The following is a 24,278-nucleotide window of genomic DNA, read 5'->3' on the forward strand; positions in this document are numbered from 1 at the left end:
GAATCCACAAAAATAAACACTGAAAACAGGACAGCCTACACATGACCCCTACTTTTCCTCTTTAGTTTACTTGTAACATTGTCATCGGGGCAGGGGCAAGAATGTTCCTCAGGTCATGTTTAAAAACTTTGACTTTGTTTTTTGAAAAAACAGTTTGTATTGTTTTCTTTATAACAGTTAAACAGTTGGTTTCAAATGCAACACATGGAGAGCATTGACTTGATCACACAGCCATCACCGAACATTCTCTAGCCCATAATAAGACAACCACTTCCCCAAGATTTTAGTGTTTCTGTGGACAGCCCCTGGAGTGGTATATCGGTTGTTCCCTCTTAGCACACCAGTCCAACCCCATCCGCCATTCTGTCGGAGTTGGGGTTAGGGGCTCTCCATTTGAGGGCCATAGCCCGCTTGGCAACCATTGTGGCCACTGCCATCATTATACGCTCACAGAGGGGGCCATCAAGATCTTCCAGTGTACCAAGTAGACCTACTGCTCTGTCCAAAATTCGGGACAAACTCCGTTCACTGCCCTGCCTAAAGCCCATTGGTGTCTGATACAGGGTTGTCAGCCCTAGCCCGCTTTCCTTGCAAATACCCATGGACAAGGGAATGAGGCAGCACAAGCACCTGGGACAATATCTAAGGCAGCCAATGCACTCACATGATGTCAGGGAGCTCCCTTCTCACCTGAGTCACCAGTCCCAGAGGGGGCCGCAGGTCCTCATGTTCATCCATAATCCCTGCCATCCCCTCACCACTGCATTGAGTCCGTGCGGTCTCTCCACCATGGCGCTTGGAGAAACAGAACAGGTTTACCAGCGTGCCCCCCAATATGCATATACTGTGGTGAGCAGCACATGCAACAGCAGGATTCCAATATGCGGACAGGACCGGGACTCCAGGCTGGGTTTTAGCAGGCCACCATCTTAGGCCCCAGCGCGGTCTCGATGAAGATGCCACCCATTTTGCCTTCTGGCTATCCCTTGCATGGTCAGTTGCAGCAGGGAGCCATGCACCGGGGATGCCCAACAGCAACTAGATGTGGTGGGATTGAACCGCTGTAATCACAGGATTGTTCTGGATGGCGAGGAGGTCATGAAGTGTTAATGAAATGCATCCACCATCTTTGCCTCTATGGCCATGCGCCCTACTTTTAATAAATATATTAAAGGTTGTTGTGGTAGTGCTGTGTCATTTACAGACCGCACATTTCCATTGATATGTCCACCAACTTTCCACTGACATGCAGTTTTATTGATAAAACTATTGAGCTTATAATGTTTGAAAATTAGGTTTCAGCAAATATTTATCATTTGCACATCACCAAGTAAAGTGTTTGATTTATTTTGACCCTATTACTCTTTGTTTCCATCACATTTCAAAATGACAAAAAAGTGCTTTTATAATTACTGAAATGTATTTTGAAATATGTGTACAGCTCAAATAAAACCCGTTTAAATGTGGTGGTAGAATAAAACTGATATCCAACAACCCTTTATTTCACATTGCTTGTACCCCAGCACAATTGGCAGATAGTTCACTTTACTTTCTCTGACTGTAAAGTTAAAGGATTTTATAAACGGCGATCTTTTGGGTAAACTAAGTCTCAATTTGTAAGAATAGATAAGCAAGATGAAAACAAGATTTATAAGCATCTTTACTGCTCATTCACTTTTTGAGCTCTCTTTAGACCAGGCCAATAGGGCCTAAAAAAAGCTTGTCCTGATAAAATCGGACTCGCCATAGTGAGTGGACGAGTAGATTTTGCGAGGCTCGAGTTAACACTGGATGGAAGAGCAGTGCTTATCTTTTAACTGCCAACATTCGTTCTACCAAATTCTGCATATACTGCTTTCTGCACAAAAGAAATGCCAATAACCAGGAACACTGTTTTTTTAGAGGCATTATGACACGGCAAGGAACAGACTGATAAAACGTATCTTGAAGTTGTATCATTAATAAAGCAGGACTATAAATGAAACGTATGTAAATGGAGAGTTTGTTAATGATGCCCGTTAGGCTGATGGATGGTTGGAAACCATTATTTGAAGGTATTTGCACCTTTTATATTTTGATAAACACTAGTTACAATTTGAGACTGTTATGGCAACTAAATTTGAACCGTGTTTCAGCTTGCTCATGTCAGATTGAAAAAGCAAATGCACATGTATCCACACTAACTAGGATTTTGATTAATGAATGCAGGATTTGTGGTTTTATACACTTATCCTTTGTTGTGATAAAGTAAGGGGGCGTTTAAGATTGTTTATTTGCTTTTATATTTAGGATTCTGTTCACCTGGTAGAAACTAGTACATTTCTGTAAACTGTTGTATTGGTATTTAAAGAAGAAATCCGAATAAACGTATTACTTAGCTGTTTTCCCATAAGTGATTATCATAACGCTCACTGAAGTGATGAAAGCACATTGTGAGTGAGTTTATCTAAAGACTGTTTGATTAAAAATGTTAAACACCCTATATTACATTGCTTGAAATTCATCGATTCATTAGACAATCATTAAGTTTTCATTGGAGTGAAGTAATCACTTATTTGGAGATGATATCATCTTGAAACTCAGCACAACTGACACTTGTTTTGCCTCTTCTGGTGCAGACCTGAGGCTTTTTCAAAGCTGTAAAACATTGTGACCTCCGTTAAAATTCTTCTTGCTTATATGTACATCATGGTGATTTCAGTTAGCAAACCAGTGATACACGTCACTAGTGTTGTACAAGGATAGGATGCGGGAAACGTGGCACTCAAGTAAATGGTGGTGTGATATACAAAGCTTACTTCATCACACTCCATTTATGTCCAGTCAAGACTATCACCAGCCCAGTTGATGTGGGGTGGGCAATCTCTGCTTAACATGCAATTGTGTTGTGTTTAAATTGTGAGGGGGAGTTTTTGGCATGTGAGGGCGGGTCGGAGAATTTAGAAAGAAGTATGATTCAATCCTGCTCTTTTTCCTTGGTGAGGTCTGCGTCCCACAAGCAGCTATCAATTTGTGTGTTCTAGCATCTGCCCTGAGCAGTAAGAGTTTACAGTATGGCAGTGAGAAATGTCAGGCTGATACTCTTCCTAAGCATGTCTCACCCAGACATTCCCTGTATTTTACAATGAAGGAATATGGATTTATTTGACCAAAGGCCAGTAGGTTTTCTGAGATCTTTAAACTGTATCCAAAGAGAATAAACCTAACAACGTGCACGTTCATATCGAAGCAATACAAATAAAAAATTCAGCCTACTAAAGTACATTGTTACCCCATTGGCTGTGTTGGGCTCCAAACAAAGAACCCTTGTATGGGGAGACTGATTACTGCACATACCACGTTTTGGATAACATCGTTAGAGTTGCCCAAACATACTCCCACCGAGTTAATTGAGCTTGAATTGGGACAAGTGTGCCTACCACCAAAGGCATTGAGTCAGCTGCTGGAAACGTATAGCTTTAAAGTGACTATGTCTGGTTATCCATGTACTATAACATGCGATTAATAACCTGAATGAGTTTCAGTCAATGCTGCACACTTATTTTAAGCATTCGGTAAAATATGCTCTGAACAATTCAGTGATCATATCATTCAGCTAAGTATTCTACATTGTCTCTGAAGTGTGTTTCTGTTTAGTACAAATATTAAACTCGGGATAGAAAATGATTTTTGTTCTGCAGCCAACTTATACAACAGACTGGCATAGTTGATGTGGAAGAGATCCAAAGGCAGGTATTTGGTGAGTGTGTGTTTAGGGGGGGTTATTATCTCAGGAAAGTGCTAATTGATGAATATAGTAAGAGTAGAGGAAGGATGGCCACGTATTGGAATTATTAAGGGTGGTGAGGTTGCATGGAGACTGGAAACAGGGAATGAGTACTTGGTAGGTAGGAATCGTGGATGATGGCATTGGGAAAAGGATGGGTATTTGTAGTGGGTATTATCACTGCAGAGGTGCAGATGCAAGGTCTGGAATGACAATTAATTAAAAAGAATGACCAAAATGCATTTGCATACAGTGATTGATATATGCAACCATAAAAAATTCACAAGCATCTTAAATACTTCAAAAACTGATACAACTGTCATAGGTGTCATGTACTTTCATAAAATCTCAAGCATAATGTTCATGATGGAGAAGCAGTCAAGGAAAGACGCACCGAGCAAGTAAGACATTCGAAATAAGTTTTCCCAGAATAGGTTAGAGGGAATATGTTCTACCTCACCTGGATAACTCCAGCACCTGAGGCAAGGTGACACCTATTATATCTCTGCTAAACCTAAGCAGCGAGGCCCAAAAGGATTTATCGTGTAGGTAAGTCTGCAATATATGCAGCATCATCTCTGAAGACTGACAGCACCTCCAACCGAGGTTTTCAACCTCGCTGGAGTCCGAAACTAGTGGGTTAAAACTTTATACACATTCTCTTTATATTGAGTGCAAAGCAGAGTTTTTGGTGTGTACACCTATAATGTATTCCACACGTCATAGTTCTCTAGCTGTAAATCTTTTTCCCAAAGGTGCATATTTGTTTAACATTGGGCAATAGCCCTTATAATGTAGTCTGTTAATGGGAAGTTTCTTATGTATTGGTAAGTTGGGAGATTAACGCCTGTGTCCAGTCCTTTTTCACCTTTTTCCCATATCACTCCAGACACTGCCCAGTGAAGCGTCGACCCCAGTCAATACCCATTGCCAGAAACTAATGATATCAACATACAGTCCTCCCTGGTCCTTGAAGGCCAGCCTTCAAAAGAATTGACCGACTTACAAAAGCCAGGATCGCCCAAGCTATTAAAACAGGGATCTGTTAAACCATGATAAATCTTGGGGTTATTGGAGGGGGGGTCAGTGTAAGCGGAAATTAAAACACCTTACTTTGAGAAAGTCTATCCCAAGCAAGACATTAACAGAGCTGAATGCGCATGAGGCTCCAGGTCTTCGCAGAGGGGGAAGCCACAACATGTAGCGTAATCAGATTGATGTAAATTCCAGTTCAGCCCCCAACTAAGGTGTTGTGGATTGACTCTGCATCCAGTCTAATGTCAGGTGGAGCTAGACAACATGTATGTAATAGGCAATGGCTGGGACACCCTGTACATCCTTCGAAGGTTTGTTGCATTAAGTCCTCCTAGCCACTCTGGGGGTTTTACCTCCAACATGAAGCTCAATAGGTGCTTTTGTTTCTCACAGCACTTGTTTAGGGAATTTTAGGGCAGAGCCTGTACTAAATCAGAATGACGGGGAAGGTAGCTCATAGTTATGTATTTATTTTACTGAACTATGATAGCACTAACCTCCCTAACTTCTCCGGTCCTTGAAAATAACCTCAAATAGAGAAGGAACATTGCTGCCATATAAATCATCATAGTTGTAAGAACTATTGTTGTCTAAATAATTAATCGGTCCCTCTGTAAACTCAAAGCCAAACTTGCTATGAGGGCAATCGCAAACAGTCAGTCCTGCTAGTCTTGTTCCTTTGGATTTAGTTTACCTGATTTTGAACCTGAACATGTTCCTAAACCACTGTAACTCTTTCACCAAAAAAGGTACAGAAAGAACATCAACCTGGAAACATAAAACGTCATTCTCAAATCACGTTAGGTATGCTCCTTGGAACCTAAGCCAACCCCTTTATAGCCTGGTTCTTATTGTGTGTGTTTTTAAGGTGTTTTACTTACCAAAGGCTCCATTGTAAGTGCAAATATCAGGGGTGATGAAGGTTGTCCCTGCCTCGTGCCTTGTCTATAACTATATTAACTATACGTTGTTCTAGTTCTCCATTAATCTTAATACAAGTGTTTCCTGTTGTAAATCAAAACACCCTTCTCATAGAGTGTATTTGAAGATCTCTTTAATCAGTCTGCCACGACATGACACTCTCCTGCCAGACTTCACATCAACTGACACAGGAGTTCAATTCACAACATTCCAAATGAACCTTGGATGGGAGGGGTATTTTTTGTACTCCCTTTACTCCCAAGGAGGGGAGGGGAGGGGAGGGGGGAGAGGCATATTAGTTCAATTACATAGATCCTGTATCCACCGCACAGGGCCCAAGGTTGGACCAGGGCAGACCACAGTAGAATCCTTACGAGCACTCTGGTGCGCCAGCGTCCCGCTAGCAAACAGGATCTTTAAATTAAAGTGAAGGGTACCGCGAGACAGGAATGTCAAGCATCATTACCCCCAACACACTCCAATGGGATCAGAGCTGCTGCTGGGACGTGGTCACCCCCGGGCGGGAACATATCAATTAGCTTTGGGGTATATTAGCTACAGTGACGGCGGCTCATCGTGGTGTGAAGGAGGACACCTACGGGAGCCATCGGCCTCAGTTCTAAATACAATCCCATACGAGTCACATACGATAACCGCCCCAAGCTGTATACGTAATGGTGAACAAAGCCACAGTGACATCGTGAATGTGCATACCCTAAAAGACGGGGGAATACTATCCCTTGGCTTTCCACATCCGATGTCTCGTACCCTAGTACCTGTAACAAAAGGGGTTTGGGTTATGTAGCGGGGAGGAGGAGACCATATCGGGGGAGAATCAGTTTCTTATGCCACCCTGGAAATTACATACACAGAGTACAGTCCTAGCGTGGCATAATACTCAGTTGAGTTGGGTGATCGGTCCGTTTCACCCACCCCACATCGGCGGTTACCTGTCCTTGTTGGGTCTGCCGGTTAGCTCGTATTTGTACGTGTTGTGCGTTATGTTGAGGGCGGGTTCTTCTTCCTGTTAAGGTTACGTGTTGGATGCGTTTGTACGAGAGGGCACTGTTAGCACATGTCTACTGAGTAGTGTCATGTCCTGCGCATGAATATTGCAGTGCAGGCTACGTTTGTGTGCGCATGCGTGGGGGATGCCTAGTGTAACTACGGTAATCCTCCTGAGTGCCGAGATGTAGAGGAGGCGAACATGTTGGATCGTCTACATACTGTTAAATATAATAGACGGCAAACCTCATATACATAGAAACAGCCTCAGGGGGCTAGAGAGGGCTTGATTTCCGTTGGGTGCAAGCCGGTGGGATGTCGTATAAGGACGTCATGCATTATAGAGGTATGATTGGTCCCTGCTAGTGCAGGTGGTGGTGTTGTGTAACACCATCCAGGGCAGTCACTAAGGTCTGGGGGTTGTGTAAACAACTGGTTGGGCAGGTGTAGGCTCATGTCCGGACAGGTGCAGGATAGACCAGTTAAACATGGATGGATCCACCCGGAATACCGGTACTGCCTGTGCTTGTATCCCCAAGTCAGAGAGTGTCCCAGTACTGAGAGGGTATGTGAAGATGGAGAGTGGAACCCTACAACTCTACCCATTGTATCTCGTCGTTGAGCCCCAAGATATGGGTCTGCAGTCGGAACACCCATCATTGTTCTTGTCGCCACAGTGCCTGCGAGGTCCAGGATCATTTGAATTCCAGCACCGTCCATGTAAGCTGGTCTTGATTTGTGTCCAGTCTCCAGAAAGTGATTAGTCAATTTTGTGGCTGATCTGCCACATCTAATGGTGCTCCTATGTTCGCTTATACGTGTCTTGATCGGTCGTGATGTCATCCCGATGTACCAAAGGTCGCATAGGCAGGAGACAAGGTAGACACAGTTCTTGGTGTTACAGTTCGATTGCCCACGTGAAGCTGCCCAGAGTTAGTGTCGTATGTGTGGTAGTCGAGCAGGCCACACAATGCCCGCACGGGTAGTGACCAGATACTGCTGGTAGGTTCCAAAGTGCGGTCTCTCGTTGGTTCCTTCTCTTGGTCACGGGGCGTGTGTTAATCAGGGTGTCTCGTAAGTTCTCCTTCTGTTTGAATGCAAAGTGTGGAAGTTCCATCTCTAGGGAGTCCGTGTTTAGTATTATCCAATTGCGTCTGACAATGTTTTTAAGTTTATTAGATAGGGGAGTGAAGGTGGTGACGCATGTTATAGCGTTATTCGACTCCTTGGCCTTGTGTTCAAGGAGGGCCTGACGGTTAGTATTTCTTGCTCGTTTCCTGGCCCTTTCTATCACCACCTTAGGGTACTGTCTGTTCCTGAGGTTGTTCTCAAGGTGTTCGACCTCTTTGTCAAAGTCCTGGGTAGTTGTGCAGTTCCTACGAATCCTTAGGAACTGCCCATAAGGAAGGTTCTCGGGTAGGGCCTTGTGGTGGTGGCTGGTAAATTTCACCAGACTATTCCGGTCAGTCTCTTTACTGTACAGTGTGGTTCTGAGTCTGCCCTCTATTAGTATTATCTGTAGGTCTAGGAAAGGGATAGATGTTTTGCTCATTGTGCCTGTGAACCTGAGGTGTTGATTGAGTCCGTTAAGCCATTCTAGGAACGTGGTACAGGTCATCCTGTTACCTTTCCAGTGGATAAGGATATCATCTATGTACCTCTTCCATGTTATTAGGTTGTCTTTGTAGGGGTTTCCATCTGATTAGATCTATTTGGCTTCGAAGGATGCCATCTACAGTCCCGCCAGGCTCGGCGCGAAAGTGCTGTCCATACTGGTCCTTGTATTTGATGGAAGTTGGAATTCTTATACATAAAGAAGTTCTCTTTCACGGCAATCATGATCAAGTCAGTGATGAATGCCGCCAGAGTATTGGACTGTAGGTCTGCTCCTTCAAGAAGGTTCCCTACTACCTCGATTGTTGCATCCTGGGGGATATTTGTGTAGAGTGCCTCCACATCCAGGGTCAAGAGTAGGTTGATGGATTCCGTGTTGTCCTCATTAATGTTCTCGATGAGGTTCATGACCTCTCTAGTGTCCTTAAGGTATGCCGGGGTCGCCTGGACGAGGGGGCGAAGGAAATGGTCACAGAACTGGCTCAGGGGTTCCAAGAGGGAGTTGATCCCAGACACTATGGGTCGCCCTGGAGGTGAAGTGACCCCTTTATGGATTTTTGGGAGGTGGTAAAAATATGGCATCCTCGGTTCGTTATTCACCAGGGTCACTTGGGTTGAAGCAAGCAAGCAAGCACTGCTCGTCTCCGGGTGTGTATGCCTTGTGCATTAAAGTGGCTTTTTAGAAGGTCTGCCCTTTCCTCTTTTAGATTGATGCAGGAGCATATTAAATGTTCCATCTTCGTATCCAGGACTACGGATAGCATTGAAACCATCACTATGCAAAAACTCAAAGCTATTCCAAGAAAGATGGAACTCAATTTTAAACAAATGCAGCCTTGACCTGATTCTCTTGATTGTGGAAGAACTGTCGACGATTCTACTTGATTTAACTAAAGAAATATCAGAGATCGAAAATGAACTCAAAGAATCTATAACACCAGAGGAACTTAGTAAAACCTTGGAAGACATCAATAGACAAATAGATAAACACACCAAAGAAATAAACGAACGGAAGATTCGGAAGTTTCGTCGAGACACTCTCGACTACAAACTAGGAGAGGTCTACACCTGGGCAGACGTCTATGCGCAACGTCGCCGTAACAAACCCCACAATCTAAACACGGACACCTCATCTTCTGGTAGTGAAAGCACCAACCACCCACCGAGGAAGACTACTTCTGAATCAAACGCTCTAACCGCACTTCAGGATCCCAAACAAATCCAAGGTCAACCTAATGACAGCCCCACCACTTCGAGGGCTTTTTTAGAATTAGGCACGGACGAACCAAACGACCCCGGAGGGGAAAGAAATCAAGAAAAAGAATCGGAGATCGAACAACCTCAGAACAAGAAGAAGCCGAAAGGGAAGAAGAATCGCTAGTGATTAACATCTCAGATACCCCAGTCACAACTCATGAAATTAAACTTCTCCAAAAAGGGACCTCGTTCATTCCTACAACCTCTACAAATCTTCTTGAACTCGACCTCAGTACGTTTAAATTAACCCGCAAATTACGGTGAAGACATTGTTTTGAAAATGTACTACCACCCACAGACAAAAACAAACCGGATCAACTTCTTGGTTTAAAAACTACCAGCACCTACATGCCACCTTGTAGTCACAAAAGCATCGACACTTTTGAAACACTGGTGAAACAAGATATATCTAAAATCAACTATTCTAAACGTACCAAACAAAACATCACTACCAAGGACAAAGACACCTTGAAAAAAATCGCAGGCAATAAAACCATTAAATGCCTTAAAGCAGACAAAGGCGGCGCCTTGGTCGTTCTAAACACCAGCATGTACGATGAAAAAATCAAAACACATCAACGACCCTCAAACATACATGCAACTACAGGGCAACCCAACGGAACTCTACAAAACCGAATTGAGAGATCTTGTCAATAAAGCGCATGAAACCGACACCATCGACGACCGAACCAGGAAATTTTTGATAACAGAATATCCTAGAAGCCCTTCAATTACAATGCTCCCGAAAATCCACAAGAACTTGATGGACCCCCCGTTCCGACCGATTGTGTCCACGAGAGGGTCTTTACACGAACCTACCGGCAAGTTCTTGGACCGGTACTTGCAACCCATAGTGACGAAAAGCAAAAGTTACATTAAAGACACAACGGAATTTCTTAAAAAACTATCAGAGGTGAACATCTCCACAGATGAACGATTAATTCTATGCACAGCTGATGTTAAAAGCCTCTACACCTCAATCCCACACGGTGGTGGCATCGAGGCTGTAGAGAAAGCATTACTATACAGTAACATTACCAACTCCTTACAAACCTTCCTCATGGAACTGTTGATCTTCACATTGTACCATAGTTACTTTTCATATGAACACCAGTGGTATCTTCAAATGTCCGGAATGTCAATGGGCAATTGCGCTGCACCGACCTATGCCAATATATACATGACAGAATTTGAAACATCTCACATCTGGGCCAACTCCAATTGGTCTGACAATCTTAAACTATATGTGCGCTATATAGACAACCTATTTTTTTGTCTGGAAAGATACACAAGAAAACCTAGAGCTAGCATTGAATGATTTGAACACAAAAGACAACAGAATCTCTTTGACATGGAATATTAGTGAACATCAGATAACCTTTCTTGACGTTCTAGTAAAAATCACGGAAACAGGGCTCATCACTGATCTCTTTCGCAAAACTACAGACCGAAACAATACGGTGCATTACACCAGCTTCCATCAACATGCTCTCAAAAGAAATCTACCATACAGTCAGATGCTCAGGATTAAACGCATTGTATCTGATCCGGAAACATGCTCAGCCAAAATGGATGAAATGGCTAGAAGATTGGTCAATAGAGGGTACCCACCAGAACCTCTGAATGAAGCTATTAAAAAAGCATCCACTGTGACACGCCAGGAAGCTTTACAAAGATCAGAGAAAAATGAGGAAAAAAGAACTGCGATAGTCTCAAAATATTCAACTTCCAGCAAAACTTACAAAAGCATAATTTTTAGACATTGGCGCATTTTATCATCCGAACCTGACTTTGGCAACCTATTCAAAGACCCTCCTATATTTGCATATACCAGATCTGAAAACTTGAAAGAAATCTTGTCCAAAGAACCTATACCACAAGTTTCCCATGTTGGCACACGCCCATGTCACAATTGCAACAACTGCAATAACACCATTACAGGAAACTACATCAATCACCCCATGAGGAGATTCAAAATCAAACTACACGTCAATGCTACGTGCGACTCAAGCAACTTAATTTATCTATTGAAATGCCCATGTGGTAAGATATACGTGGGCAAAACCACCAGAAAAATTAAAGTTCGTCTCAACGAACATAAATCTAATATACGCACAAAAAAACAAAAATCAAGCATCGCCACACACTTCAACGAATCAAACCACAATGTGGCACAATTAAAATTCTTGGTGCTAGAAATCGTATGCAAAAAAGAAGGCAAGGACAACAACAAAACTCTTCTCCAACGCGAGACACCCTGGATTTATAGACTGCAGGCTATGAAGCCTCACGGTCTCAATGACCGGATTGAACTTAGTTGCTTTTTATAGCATCTCTGTTGATACATTTGTTTTACCTTTGATCTTTTGCTAGCTATACTCGAGTTCCACCTCATACATGTGTATCAGTCCACATTTAACACCATCTCCTCTAACATCCACACTCCACTCAATCATGGCCGCTCCCTTTTCCCAACCTCAGTCCTTCCTCCCTTTCCTCCACCCCCCCGTGTTACCGCCTTTCAGTTCCGCTGACGTTTTTTCAAATATCCCCAAACTCCGCACCAACTCCGTGAGTCCTTCGCGACCTACACGGAACACCCAAACATTCTCACCGAGCATTCTAAAGTAAGTGGGAGCTCAAATTTAAATGCCTTTCGCAACAGCTATTACAACGCTGAGCCAGGCACTGTTTTTTACAGTTTGCCTTAAATTTATTTGCCAGTTTTCGAGTCAATCCTGCTTCAAAAACGAATACGTAAGTGTTCAGTCTCTACCCTTCCACATTTTCGACCCTGATTACCTTGTCCCCGACAGGACCCCCACCCCTTTACTTGAATCACCTCACATTCCACACCTTGGGATATAAGGGAGACACTTATTTTTGCAACTTTGGGCAACAAAGCACACATGTATTTTTGTAACATGAAATGTATTGATCGCAATGTATTTGAATGTCTTGAGTTGAATGGTAAAAGCATATTATTTTGCGTTCACAGAGCTCCATCGTTCCTTGAAAACTACATGTATTGATTCATATGATTTGAATGAAAAATCGGAACTTATGAACTTTTCAAAACCTTGATAATCAATGAAAGAAAAACCTTGAATAAATCAATCAAAGGTTGTAACCCACTTTGGAGTCTGTCCCTTTTGTGACGAACCTAACGAGTGTGCCCAATTCCAAGGATGCGTTTACTTCCCTTGTAACGCACTCAACCAAGTTCGTATCCATCTCCGCATAGCCTGCATGATTTCCCGCAGTTCTCTCTATCAGCCACGGTGGAATGTGTGGAAGAGCGGGAAGGATTCCTAACCTGTATTTTAAAAAGGATTCTTTTGATTTCCTGGTGTACCCCAGGTCGAAGTATGCCTGTACCCCAAATCATTTGTAGCTGCTCAGTCATCCATGATGCGTGTCTCCTATGTGAGAGGGTGGCCTTGACCTCTATAAAGGAAAGTTTCTTGATAACCTTATTTACAGCAACCTTAAAGTGCGAGTGTGTTGTTGGTACTTCCCATAGTACAGCTAAGCCTGTAGTGGCCAGTGATTCCTCCAAATAGACTTTGACCTGTGAGATGGATGTGTTGCTCAGTTCCTGCCAGAGCCGGTGGTTTAGTGTGTTCCTGGGTGAGTTCTTGATTGTATGCCAGAACTTAATGTACGAGCCTCGCTTTCAGAGGAGTTGCTTTGTTAGTCCAAACTCAAGACGGATCTGAGCAGGCGAGGTGTATGACGGGAGGTTCAGCATCACTCTATATTCCTTTGCCAAGGTGGTATCCAGCAGTGAGGCGTCCCTGCCTCAACATTTCGCTGCCGTAGGTGATTGACGGTGGAATTTTTGCTTGCGCAACATTTAGCAGCTGTGAAAAAGTTGGTCCAGTCAATCTTGTTTTGAGCTGTCTTAGCGTTGGCACAATCATCATCCCTTTCCTTTTTATGGCCTCAAGCTGTTTCGCAAATTAGTCGCCCTTGTCAATTTTAACACCAAGATATTTATACTCGGTGGTGTTCACAATCTGAGTTATGCCCAAGAACCAAGCATGGGATCGTTTTTTCCCGTTTATTGACAATGTGTTAGTTTTGTTGATGTTGACTTCCAGATTGTTTGCAACTGTGTAGTCAAGCAGTGCGTTAAGTAGCCGTTTCAGTCCACTTGAGTGTGGCTTGCTAAAACGATGTCGTCTACATATGACATACTCGAGGTGGCCTCTCCCCGTAATCGAGGGGCATGCGCATTGCAGTCATTTAGTGCCGATGTCATATCTGCTGTATAAACGTTAAAAAGAGTTGGTGCAAGCACACAACCCTGTTTTAGTCCCTTTGTTGTCTGTATGCGCTTTGAAAGGTAGGAGCTGTTGCCTAGCTTAACTGTAGCCATGTATTGAAGTGTAATTGTATCAAGATTCAGAAGGGGCGAAGGAATCCCCCAGAGAGCCAATTTCCTCCACAGGTTAGCTTGGTCAATGTTGTCAAAGGCCGCCTTGAAATCCACAAAGCAGAAATGCAAGGTTTGTTTGGTTAATTTTGCCTTGTCGATAAGTAGGCACATCGCTAAAAGATTTTTTGTGATGCCGGTCTCCCTGGAGAAGCCTGTCTAACAAGGAGGAATCATGTTGTGCTCTGATGCCCATTCTTGCAGCTTTGATAGTAAAATTCCCGCAAAATATTTTGCCTCAACGTCTAACAGTGCGATCAGGCAATAGTTCTTTGGTTCGGTTTTATCTCCAGCTTTGTAAATTGGTGAAATAATGGAGCACTTCAATGATGCAGGTAGGTGCCCAAACTGTCTGACAGAATTGAAGAGAGGAGTAAGGATTTCTGACCAGTATTCTGCATCTTGTTTAAAAAGAGCTGGTGGAATCCCATTTGGCCCGGGTGCTCCGTCTCTCCTCCCTTTGGAGATTTGTTCCCTGACCTTAGCGGTATCTATTTATTTTGCCTCGACCACGGCAGTCATCACGGTTTGGGTTAAAGATGCTGGCTGGTTGACCTTGGGAGCCAAAAATACAAATGTCTGTTGGTGAAAGTGAGATTCTAAGTACAGTGTCTAAGTGTTTTCTGTGATATGCGAGGACAATCCGCCATGTGCTGATTTTAAGGTTTTATTTATCGTTAGCCAGAATCTGGCGCTATTATTTTCTTTCGAATTGTGGTAAAGTTTGGCCCAGAATTCATTGTCGTTTTGTCTCTTCATGTCCCATTTGAATTTCCTTAGCTCGGCTTTGCTGTTTCGGAGCTGTTGTAGCAAGCCCATTGTCCTGTGGATGTAGCCTCAGTAATCTCAATAGTTTATTCACAGATTTTTAAAGGTATTTCAAGATGGTCCTCTGTGCACTTGTGGCCTTCCCTTCGGCCATGTGGTCATTAAACAGAAGGAATCGGACTACAGATGAGTGGGTGTTCGCAAACATGGTTGTGAAGGTTTCCCATGTACAGGTGAGGTTTCCAGTTAGGTAGTCAAGCTCAATTAGCTGCTTTTGCTGCCAGGAGCACCTCCCCAGAGTTAGCTGTGGGTGACCTAATTCTTTTTAAATTGATGGCATACATGCATACCTACTGGGTTTGCAATAGACTTGTCTGGAAGTGCTTGGATTAGGACTTCCTGGGGCCGGTGGTCACTGTCCCCTTTGTCTCCTAGGCGATAGCCTGATATATGTTGAAAAAATGAAAGAGACACTAGGGTATAGTCAATTGTGGAGATCAAGTGTCCCATGTGAAAAGACGCGCCCGCGGAGAGTCATTGAGAAATCTTCCATTTAGCACCCTTAGGCCAATATGCTCGAGGTTGTCTAGCAGCTCTAAATTACACTTGGAGGATCTACTTTGGTCGCTATGGGTTTGTGTTGGAATATTCCAGAGAAAAGACTGGACCCGAGTATCTTCGTTTTGAATGGTGCCTAAGAGATGTTGATTAATGTCACCCAACAGAATGAGGTTTGATGTGGTCTATGAGCTCATTTGTTGAAGCAGATGTTCAAGTAAGCTTTTTGCTTCATATTTTTTCCGTTTCGGGTTTCAGTATATGTTGAACAGCAGCACCTCCTCCTTTTTTCCCTCTCGGGTTAAGTTGTACCTTCATCGAGTTCACAATTAGAAGGGGAGATGGTAGTTCCTGTATGCTATGGATTTTTGATATTTTGATGTATGTGGCTAGGCCGTCAGATAGACAACCATATTTACATTTCCTCTGAGCAGGAGTGTGAAAGCAAATAAATCCCTCTAGTTGCAAAGGCTCCTCTAGCCATGTTTCTTGTCTGAAAAGGATATCAAAAGATTTTAGATAAACCAAAAGCTCAGCCTTATTAGTCAGCCCGTTAATGTTCCATGAGCATAGTCACAGAGGTGATTCATCTGGATTTTCTTGATGCCTCATTGGGAAACTGTCATTGCCGAAGGCTTAATGTATTGACGGTTCTAGTTATCCGAAAGTGATTGGAATCAGCGGAATTGTTAAGTGAAGTATTCCATTGTGGATTTGATGCCTGTTCGCTCTGAGGTGACTGTCCTAGTGCTCCCCTGAGCACCGATGCTGTTTTGGCTCTGTGACAGGGCATTCCTTCCCATGATCTGTCGAGCAAGGGGAGTGGATATCCTGTGTTATGATACACAGAAGATTGTATTCCCCACGCTTTGAAGGTTTCCTGTTTTCCTGAATTTTATTTGCAAGGTAAATGGACCTCCAAGTCGCTTTGGTAGATTCTCTGCCTTGTGCTTTATCCAACTTTATAAATTCTATTGAGAGAAGGTCCGTTGTGCTGATGCCTTTTAGTGTAGGTATAGCATCTAGGAGTTGAAGAATATTCCCGCTGTTCAGTATGTTGAACGGACCTTTGAGTCATATTCAGGCATAAAGAGTGTAATGAGGGAACCCCTGTCCTGATTAGTTGGAGAGGCTAGTACAGAGTTTGTCCCCAATTGATTATCCCGGACGCTGTTTGTTGGCTGGTGAGTTTGCCCGCTGAAATAATCTGAAGGAGACGGATCGATGCGCCTGCGGATGCTTCCGGACCGCAGTATGGATTGGTGTTTGGATTTCCCTCTGCGGATGGACCCGGGTGCCCGGCAAGTGGGGTTGGCTCATGGCGGGTTCCCTGCACCTCGCTGTTTACTTTACGTGTTCTCTCTTTTTTGTCGAATCCTTCACCTGAGGCCTGGGTTGCAGCCAGGATGAACCTATCCAACGCAGGATCAGTTGCAGTGATAGATGTTTTGAAGTTGGAATCCAGAGGGAGCAACTTAAGCGAGTTTGAGGGAGATGCCAACGCCAGGTTTGGACAGTGCAAGGAAATGAACTCCTTTTTCTCATCTCATTTATTTGTGGTGGTCGGCTAGTTGTGCTGTCATACTTTTCATGTCCGACTTTAATTTTACTATTGCGTTGAGTGTCCATTTGGCTGCTAGACGGGACTACCCCAGGAGATGATTTTCGCGTTTGGGCCACGTCCTTCTTTTCATTGTTTTCCTAAGGGTAGATTTCCGTTTGCTGGATGGTTCATCCGTCTGTTTTAGGGGCGTGTCCTGAAGTAATGCGCACTAGCGCTTAGTGCTGTGATGTTTTTAGTGAGAAGAGAGGGTAGACTTTTGTGAGGCTCATGGAGGAGATTTTGTTATGGCCTTTTCTCCTGAGTTGCGCCTTTGCTTTGCATTCTGGGATGTAGTTTGTTCCTTGGATGCTGAGATAAACCCAGGGGCCATGCTGCCCACGTGACTACTAGTGCGAATTCTGCCGGCCAGGTTTTGAGCAGCAGGGACCTTTCCCGCTAGCTTCTTGCATCCCGTTTTGTGTGGATTAGCCTTTGGAGTCTCTTGATTTGGGCCCTTTTGCAGGCCCTCTATGAGGGCGGAAACAATTGAGGAAAGTGATGATAGTTTATCGATGATGGGATCACAACTACAGGTCAATTTTGCTTTCTGCTGGGCTCTGCTGATTAGAAGATTTAGATTACCCAGTTTCTCATCTATCCCCCCCTACAAAGAGGGCCAAAGTGTCCAGTAAAATTAACTACAGGTCCATTTTGTCGGACTGATAGTGTAACACGTTGATGGTTTGTTGCATTATGTTTAGTAAAATGTCACATGTATTTTGGGGTGGTTTCCTCGTTTGACGTGGTGAGCCTAGAGTGGGAGAGGGGGTAGAGGGTAGTTTGTCTCCTTGGGTGCTACAAGTTCCACCTATAAGCGGAAGCTGTTTTTCCGGAGAGTCCAGGGTGTAGGAGGCAACTAGGTCCGCCTACTCCTGTGATCCCAGGTAGGAGAGGGCAATTGGGTCCTGTCCACCTCCCCTGAAGTCCGGTGAAAGTTCGTCGGGTTTGACGGACTCTGTAGATGTTCCTACCCTCCCGTTGTTTCCACTTCTGGACTCAGGTGTACAGTTGCAGGCATGATGGCCTCGGGCTGTGTTGACAAGTTGTTACTCGATTCGTAAAAGTCTTTTTGGATCCGGATCTTATCCTGGAGTTCAAGGGAATGGTTTAAATTGGATCTGCTTGACATGTTGAGCCTTTACCATCGGTTGTTATTGTAACTTGCGAATTTCGTTCAGGGTTCAGCCTGTTATGGTTAGTTGCTGCAATTTTTGTAATTTTGGTAGTGATGATGGAAGTGCTAGTGGGTGAAAAAAGGCTGGTGGAATGCTCCTCTGCTAATGGAGCGACTTTCCCCGCTTGTGGTTCAGTGGGGTTGATTATTGTGCATTCCAGAACTTTACCAGGTTCATGTGAGACCACCTCAAGATGGGCTGCTGTGTGTGCTGCTGGAAGAACTGCTTGAGTTTCCTCCGTGGTGAATGAGGTAGTAGGTGGTTGAAGAGGGAGTAGGGGGTCATGGAGACCCTGAATTGTGCCACTAGAGGAGAATATGGACGATGCAGGGTCGTTTAAGAAATGAAACTTTGAAGAGATTTTTAGTTTGCAGAGATGTTTTGGGTGATCTCCTGAACAATGTTGTGCCAGGCCGCAGGGGGCCTTTGTTACCTGGAAGGTGAGACCAGATTTGCGGGGCTCGGTATTATCTTCCCCATTTGTTTCGCGTGTTTGGATTTGCGCACAGGTACCACAAGCTGGCCCCTTTTCCTACCGGACCTCATAGTGGCAAAAGCACTTGACACTCCTGTGGAGAAGTGTGGCTCAGGGGTTAGAGGCAGCAGACCCGGAAGCTGAGATCAGTCCTGGACCAGGGTTCAATTCCCCGCCTCGGCGGGTCTTGGGCTAAAAATTCCACGGACGCGATAATTCTCGCCCCGGTGCCTCCTCGACTCACGGGTTCACACTCTGCGACTCTGGGCAATAGCTTGCTTAATCTCCACAACGGCCCCTCGCGGCGGGATGCCTGACTTTCACCTTGTGAATACCCTGCTATCTCACAGGGGAATACCAGGAAGGGTTCCCTAAGCAAGCGCCGGGAAACCCACTGCGGGTAAGCTCAACTACATTTACATTTACACTCCTCTGCTTTCCCCTTCTTTCTTTCTTACTTAATCTCTTTCCTCCTTTTACACCTCGTGTCGTGTTGTGTATTTTGAGTGGTAGAGACTTTCCACCTGGTCCTTTTGCTTCACGGAGATTTTCAAAACCACCAAGGATTCACAGCACAGCTTGTTCAGAACAAGCAGGCCTACAAACAGCACCTCTCCGACCTGATTTGGTTGATCCGGTTGATTCCTGGTGACTTCCTGAAGGATCCAGGGCTCCCGACAATTCCTGATGTTGTTGGTCGGGTTGGGTCAAGTCGAGGAGTGGCTGGGCTGCTAGAACTATTTACTGGAGCTGCCAACTGGAACTGCCAAGCCACAGCTGAGATGAACTGGGATAGGCTAGGCAGCCAGCAGCACCGCTCGTGCCGATATCTTGCTCGTCGCGCGTTGTTGGAGTCTCTCCCAGTAAGGATGTGCAAGGCAGGGCAGGCACAGCAGGGCAGACGTGTGCCTTCCCCCTAGTCCCTCTGAATCTACTGGTCTGGTTGTTGTCTGGTTATTGTCTACCTCTGCTCATGTGAGATGTAAAGGTTGAGGTTAAAGAGCCTAGGGGGTTGAGAAGCGAGAGCGGTAGCAAGGTGGAGGCCAGGGTGAGAACTCAGTCACCAGCCCAGGATGGGGCAAAGAGGGCAAAAGGCAGATGCACCCAGAGAGCCAGAAGAGCTTGGGAGAGCCAGCTGGGCAGGGAAAGCGGGGAAGGGGGAGGGGGGGAGAGCAGGCCACTGCACTGACACACCCGCACATCCGCACCACCCCCTAAGCAACCCCGCAACCCAGGCAGTCCTGCGGCTTGTGGCTTACAGCTCATAGCTTACCGCGACTCTCCGGGCACTGACACCAGGCTCCAGCTCCCTGGTTCTTGACTCCTGACTCGCTGTCTCTTGGCTGACTCCTGGCTCACACCGCTCACACCCCTCCGGTTGCTCCGTCTGCGGGCTCCAAGCGGGCTCCTCCCCCCCCTCCTCCTCGGGTGAACGCGGGTCGGTTGAGCGATTTCTTTTTTTTTTTTTCTTTTTTTTTTTTTCCCCCTGGTTTCCTCCTGATTTCTTCCAAACCAGGAGATGGTCAGGAGATGGAACACCTCTCTCAGCTCAGCTCACCGGCCGCTGTGATGTGCTCGGGGCTGTGGGTCTGTTGGTGCGGCTGTCTGGCTGGCTGCTGGAGCATCTGTAACAGCTAATACAAGGTAATTCACGGTGGCAGAGGGTGTGCTGTGGGGGAGAAGTCACGAAAGCCGCTGCAGGACAGAGGCCGCTCTGAGGCTTCGATAGTGTCTGTTCTCTGAACTTGACCCGGGCACGGTCCTGGTCCGGACGTCCGCATTCTCAGCTCGCTCGCCTCCGCCACCTCCGATTTGCTGCTTGCCGCTAGTCTCGCTCCAAACCAACAACTGGAAGCAGGAAGTCCATACAATCATATGATACAGTGTGCGTTTCTCCAAAGTTAGAGAGCTCCTCGGTCACACCAAGCAGGAATTGTCCTTCGCCGCGGTCTCCTCTCCACTCACAATTGCTTCACCCATATTCCACACGAATGGAGTGAATTAAGTAATTCCAGTAAACTGACAGATCAGTTCAAAACAGGAAAAGTCAGTAGGCAATTCTCCCTGGGATACAAAAGGTTAAAAGATCTCTCCTGTCACTATAATATGTTGCTGCCACCACTATCGAGCATGGTCTGCTTATGGTAGTCACACCCATCACACTCCGTAAAGAAGGGTGCACATGATGTTACTCTCCAGACCCAGAGCACAACTCTGGGCTGCATTCTGTGTCCTTGGGTGTTCAGTGTTCATGCATGGTTGCCTTGTGCAGAGGCCAAAAGAAAAATTACAAAAACTGAAACTTACATTTGGAAACTTATGGCAGGATTGTAGTCTCTCCAGAGACATACAGGGGACCTTTTCTGCCCCGGAGGTACTTGACATAATTTAAAGTGACAAAATAAGTATGCAGATTGTATGAGGCAGGCTGGATGCATAAAACAAAAAAACTGGAGAAGTGAACATCTCAGTAGTATGAGTTAGATAAAGGAGAATGAGGTTGTCTTTTCATACACATACAAAAAAGACTTGATCTCTGGTACAAGGTTAAAATCCATTTGTGAGCTAATTTCATTGGCTTTTACAGGAAGTTTTGCCTATGAAAAATACAATTCTTTCACCATCTTCCTTAGTATTGGGGCCATTGTATCTGCTTCTAAACGCAATTACATTTCGGAATCTGCCACAATTCCCTTATGACAAACACAGCCTTGCAAAAGAATGAAGGGATTCAAGAAAGGAAGTAAACAAGAGTGATGGGTTGGACGCTTGAAATAATCTCAGCCAAATATGGTCAAAGTGTTTCATAAATAGTAAGAGTTGAAATAACTGAAATACATGACTATTAGTTATCCTTGTATATTCAAACAAAAGACAGCGATAGCAGAAGATGTAGATGTTTTGGTTTCAGAGGCACGTTATGGTGGTGTACAGTCATTGTCCATTTTATATATCTTGCAGGTTGCTTTGAAGTGGATGTGTGTGGGGTAAGGGAGCCCATAGAGGACTTTGATCTTAGGTGTTATTCGGCCAAATTCATACAAACATTCAGAGAGCTCTTATGAGACATTGACTCAGTGATGCTCTATTGTGCACTGTGGGATGGCTCTGACATTGTCTGTTTGACATTTCATTGGTGTCAGGCACTCCTTTTTAGGTCTTGTGTAGCGTCGCAGCGCAATACGCTGCTCGCTCTGCGAGACCTCTTGTGAGTAAGAAGATTTGAGAAGGAGGCTTGAAGTCCCGCCCCTCAAATTCATTGGCCAACGTCACCGTTTATATTAAACGGTGGCCGCCGATTGAAACTGAGGCTTTTTGGTTGCAGGCCTTTCACCTTTTCGTCCGGCCCATCCGGACTGTATCGCCTGCTTCACGGCTGTTGTGAAGCAATTCCTTATCTTTATAGGGGCCATCTGTGGTTCTGTAATAGAGGCTTGTTTACTCGCACGGAGCGAGGCAGCAGCGTGTTCATTTTTGCATAGCGCTTTCACTTTCACTTAAAGTGAAAGCACAATGCTAAAATAAAAACGCTGCTGTGTGCGTAATGGCGACCGCTTGTTTTCCTTCTCACAGGTGAAGCAAACAACCCTGCCACAAACGCAGCGTTGGCGGTTTCTTATGTTGGTGCAGTTCCTCATTTAATTTATTAGTTGAGCAAACTAGCAAATGAAGCAGAATAGAGTGCCCGTCCACCCGACATGTAACTTTTTCCTGTGACGGCCCTTTCCCTGCAGGCTGGTCATGTGCGCACAGGACGCAGGCTCTCTGATAATGATGCTTTTATGTGTAAGAAGTTGGCCTGGTATATGATGTTCACTATTCTAGTGGGCACCCTGCACCAGTCCAAACGACCCTTATGGTGATGGTTGTAAAGTTAACCTTATAGACCAGCTATACTAGTGGTAGCATGGACAAAGCAGTCTTAGGCTAAAACTTCAGAGAGCATGTGAAGCCAGCTGTTTTACCATATATAATCCCTTGAATACCAAATGAAAGGACACCACACAAGGTATATATCAAATATATATGTATTTATTACTAACACAACCCCTCTGCACTCTTTATGAGGTCAGAGTTCGAGATACGTTACAAGTTACTCATTAAGCATACTATAAGTTGCACAAATACAATTCTGCCCTAGGGGCCTCACGAACCATATACTAAGTAAGTGGTATAAGAGCCACTTCATGAAAGGTGAATAGGCCTAGGGCCTAGGGAATCGCTGAGGCTACACTACAGAACCAAAGATTTGGAAGTAGGAGAACCACGGGAGACGCGTGCAGTGTGGGAACACAGACGCAAGTTATCATTGATTTAAAATGGAGAACGAACAAGTCACAAAGTTATAGATTAGGGACACTTCCGGGTGGACTACGGTGAAACCCCTTTAAACTAGGACACTTGGATAGTCAATACCCACGGGAGCACCGGAGTACTTGAGTTACCTCACCCAGGGAAGCCGGGTGCATAGGTGTCTTTTCGTGTCGGGTTTCGTCGATGCTTTCAATGGAGACCTGCAAAAGAAGTGCTGCAGGCGGCCGAAGGAAGAGCGTCCGGGTGGATCCAAGGGTGGATCAAGGAGCTGAAGAACCTGAAAGCAAAGGGGACAGAGTCTGGGTCACTAGCCAGTGACCAGGATGGAACCAGGTGATGTCGCGATGCAAACAGGTGAAGAGGTGAAGCTTGTCTCTGCAGCCACGAGGACCAGAAGGCGTCGACGACGACCAGGAGCTGGAGTCGAGCTGTCTCACGAAGGCTCTAGTTGACTGCATTGTCGGTATCTGGATTGGACCCAACAAGCCTTGGTATCCGTAACCCACGCAGGATGTGAAGATTTGCTTCAGTTCAGACCAGCAAGGTCTGAGGAGCTTCTCTTTTGGAAGGAAGCTGGAGCAAGCCCAGAGCAACCAGGCAAGCATTGAAAATTGAGAGTATCGTCTTCGGGGGGCTCACTAGCCAACGGGCTAGCAACCGGGAAGCCGCGTCGAGCTGAAATGCAGGAGCGGGCCCCACGCGGCACTTTTGGAGTGTGGAGGGCTGAGCTCTGGTGCAGATGTTCCTCGGGTCTGGGGCTTCTTGTGCCCTAATGCACAACTGTGAGTTACCTCAGGAGTCGATGCAGTTAGCAGTTTGCAGGATGTCCAGGGAGTATGGTCCCACGTCTCTCGTGTCCGCCACGGGTCTCAGCTTTGCTGTGGATGTGGGTTGGAGTCCAAGAAGTCTGGAAGTCCAGTCCTGAGTAGCTGAGTCGTCGGGTTCCGTTGGGAGCGTCGACAAAGCAAACCGGCAAGTTACTGGTGGTGCCTGTTTGAATAGGGTGGTCACTCCTTGACCACAAGGGAGATTTTCTTCAGTCTTCTAGTCGGCATAGAATGTCGAAGTCCAAGAGTTTTGTGTCGTAGTTTCTTTCCAGGGTTATCTGATGTCTCTAGACACAACTCCTAACTTTATACCAAACTAAGGGGCTGGATTACCTGCTAGGTCCCTCCTATGGGTGGACCCTGATAAGGGGGTGGTTACACCTCTTTCTCTTTGTCCAGTTTCGCGTCAGAGCTGGGGCTGGAGTGCCCCAGCAACTGGTTTGAACCGGGCTATGCATGGAGAACCTTGTGTGCCCCAGGCAGTGTCTCATTTTGCAGCCCTCCCTGCCCCAATACACTAAA

The 24,278-nt window shown here is 45.3% G+C and overlaps 1 protein-coding gene across 11 annotated transcripts in view; it reads left to right on the forward strand.

The window, feature by feature from the left end:
* Nucleotides 1-24,278, forward strand: part of EPB41L2 (erythrocyte membrane protein band 4.1 like 2) — a 1,174,544-nt gene that overhangs the window by 34,205 nt on the left and 1,116,061 nt on the right. The gene's annotated exons all lie outside the window — the stretch shown is intronic.

This window comes from Lissotriton helveticus, chromosome 6 (assembly GCF_964261635.1).
Source record: "Lissotriton helveticus chromosome 6, aLisHel1.1, whole genome shotgun sequence".
NCBI classification, from domain to species: domain Eukaryota; kingdom Metazoa; phylum Chordata; class Amphibia; order Caudata; family Salamandridae; genus Lissotriton; species Lissotriton helveticus.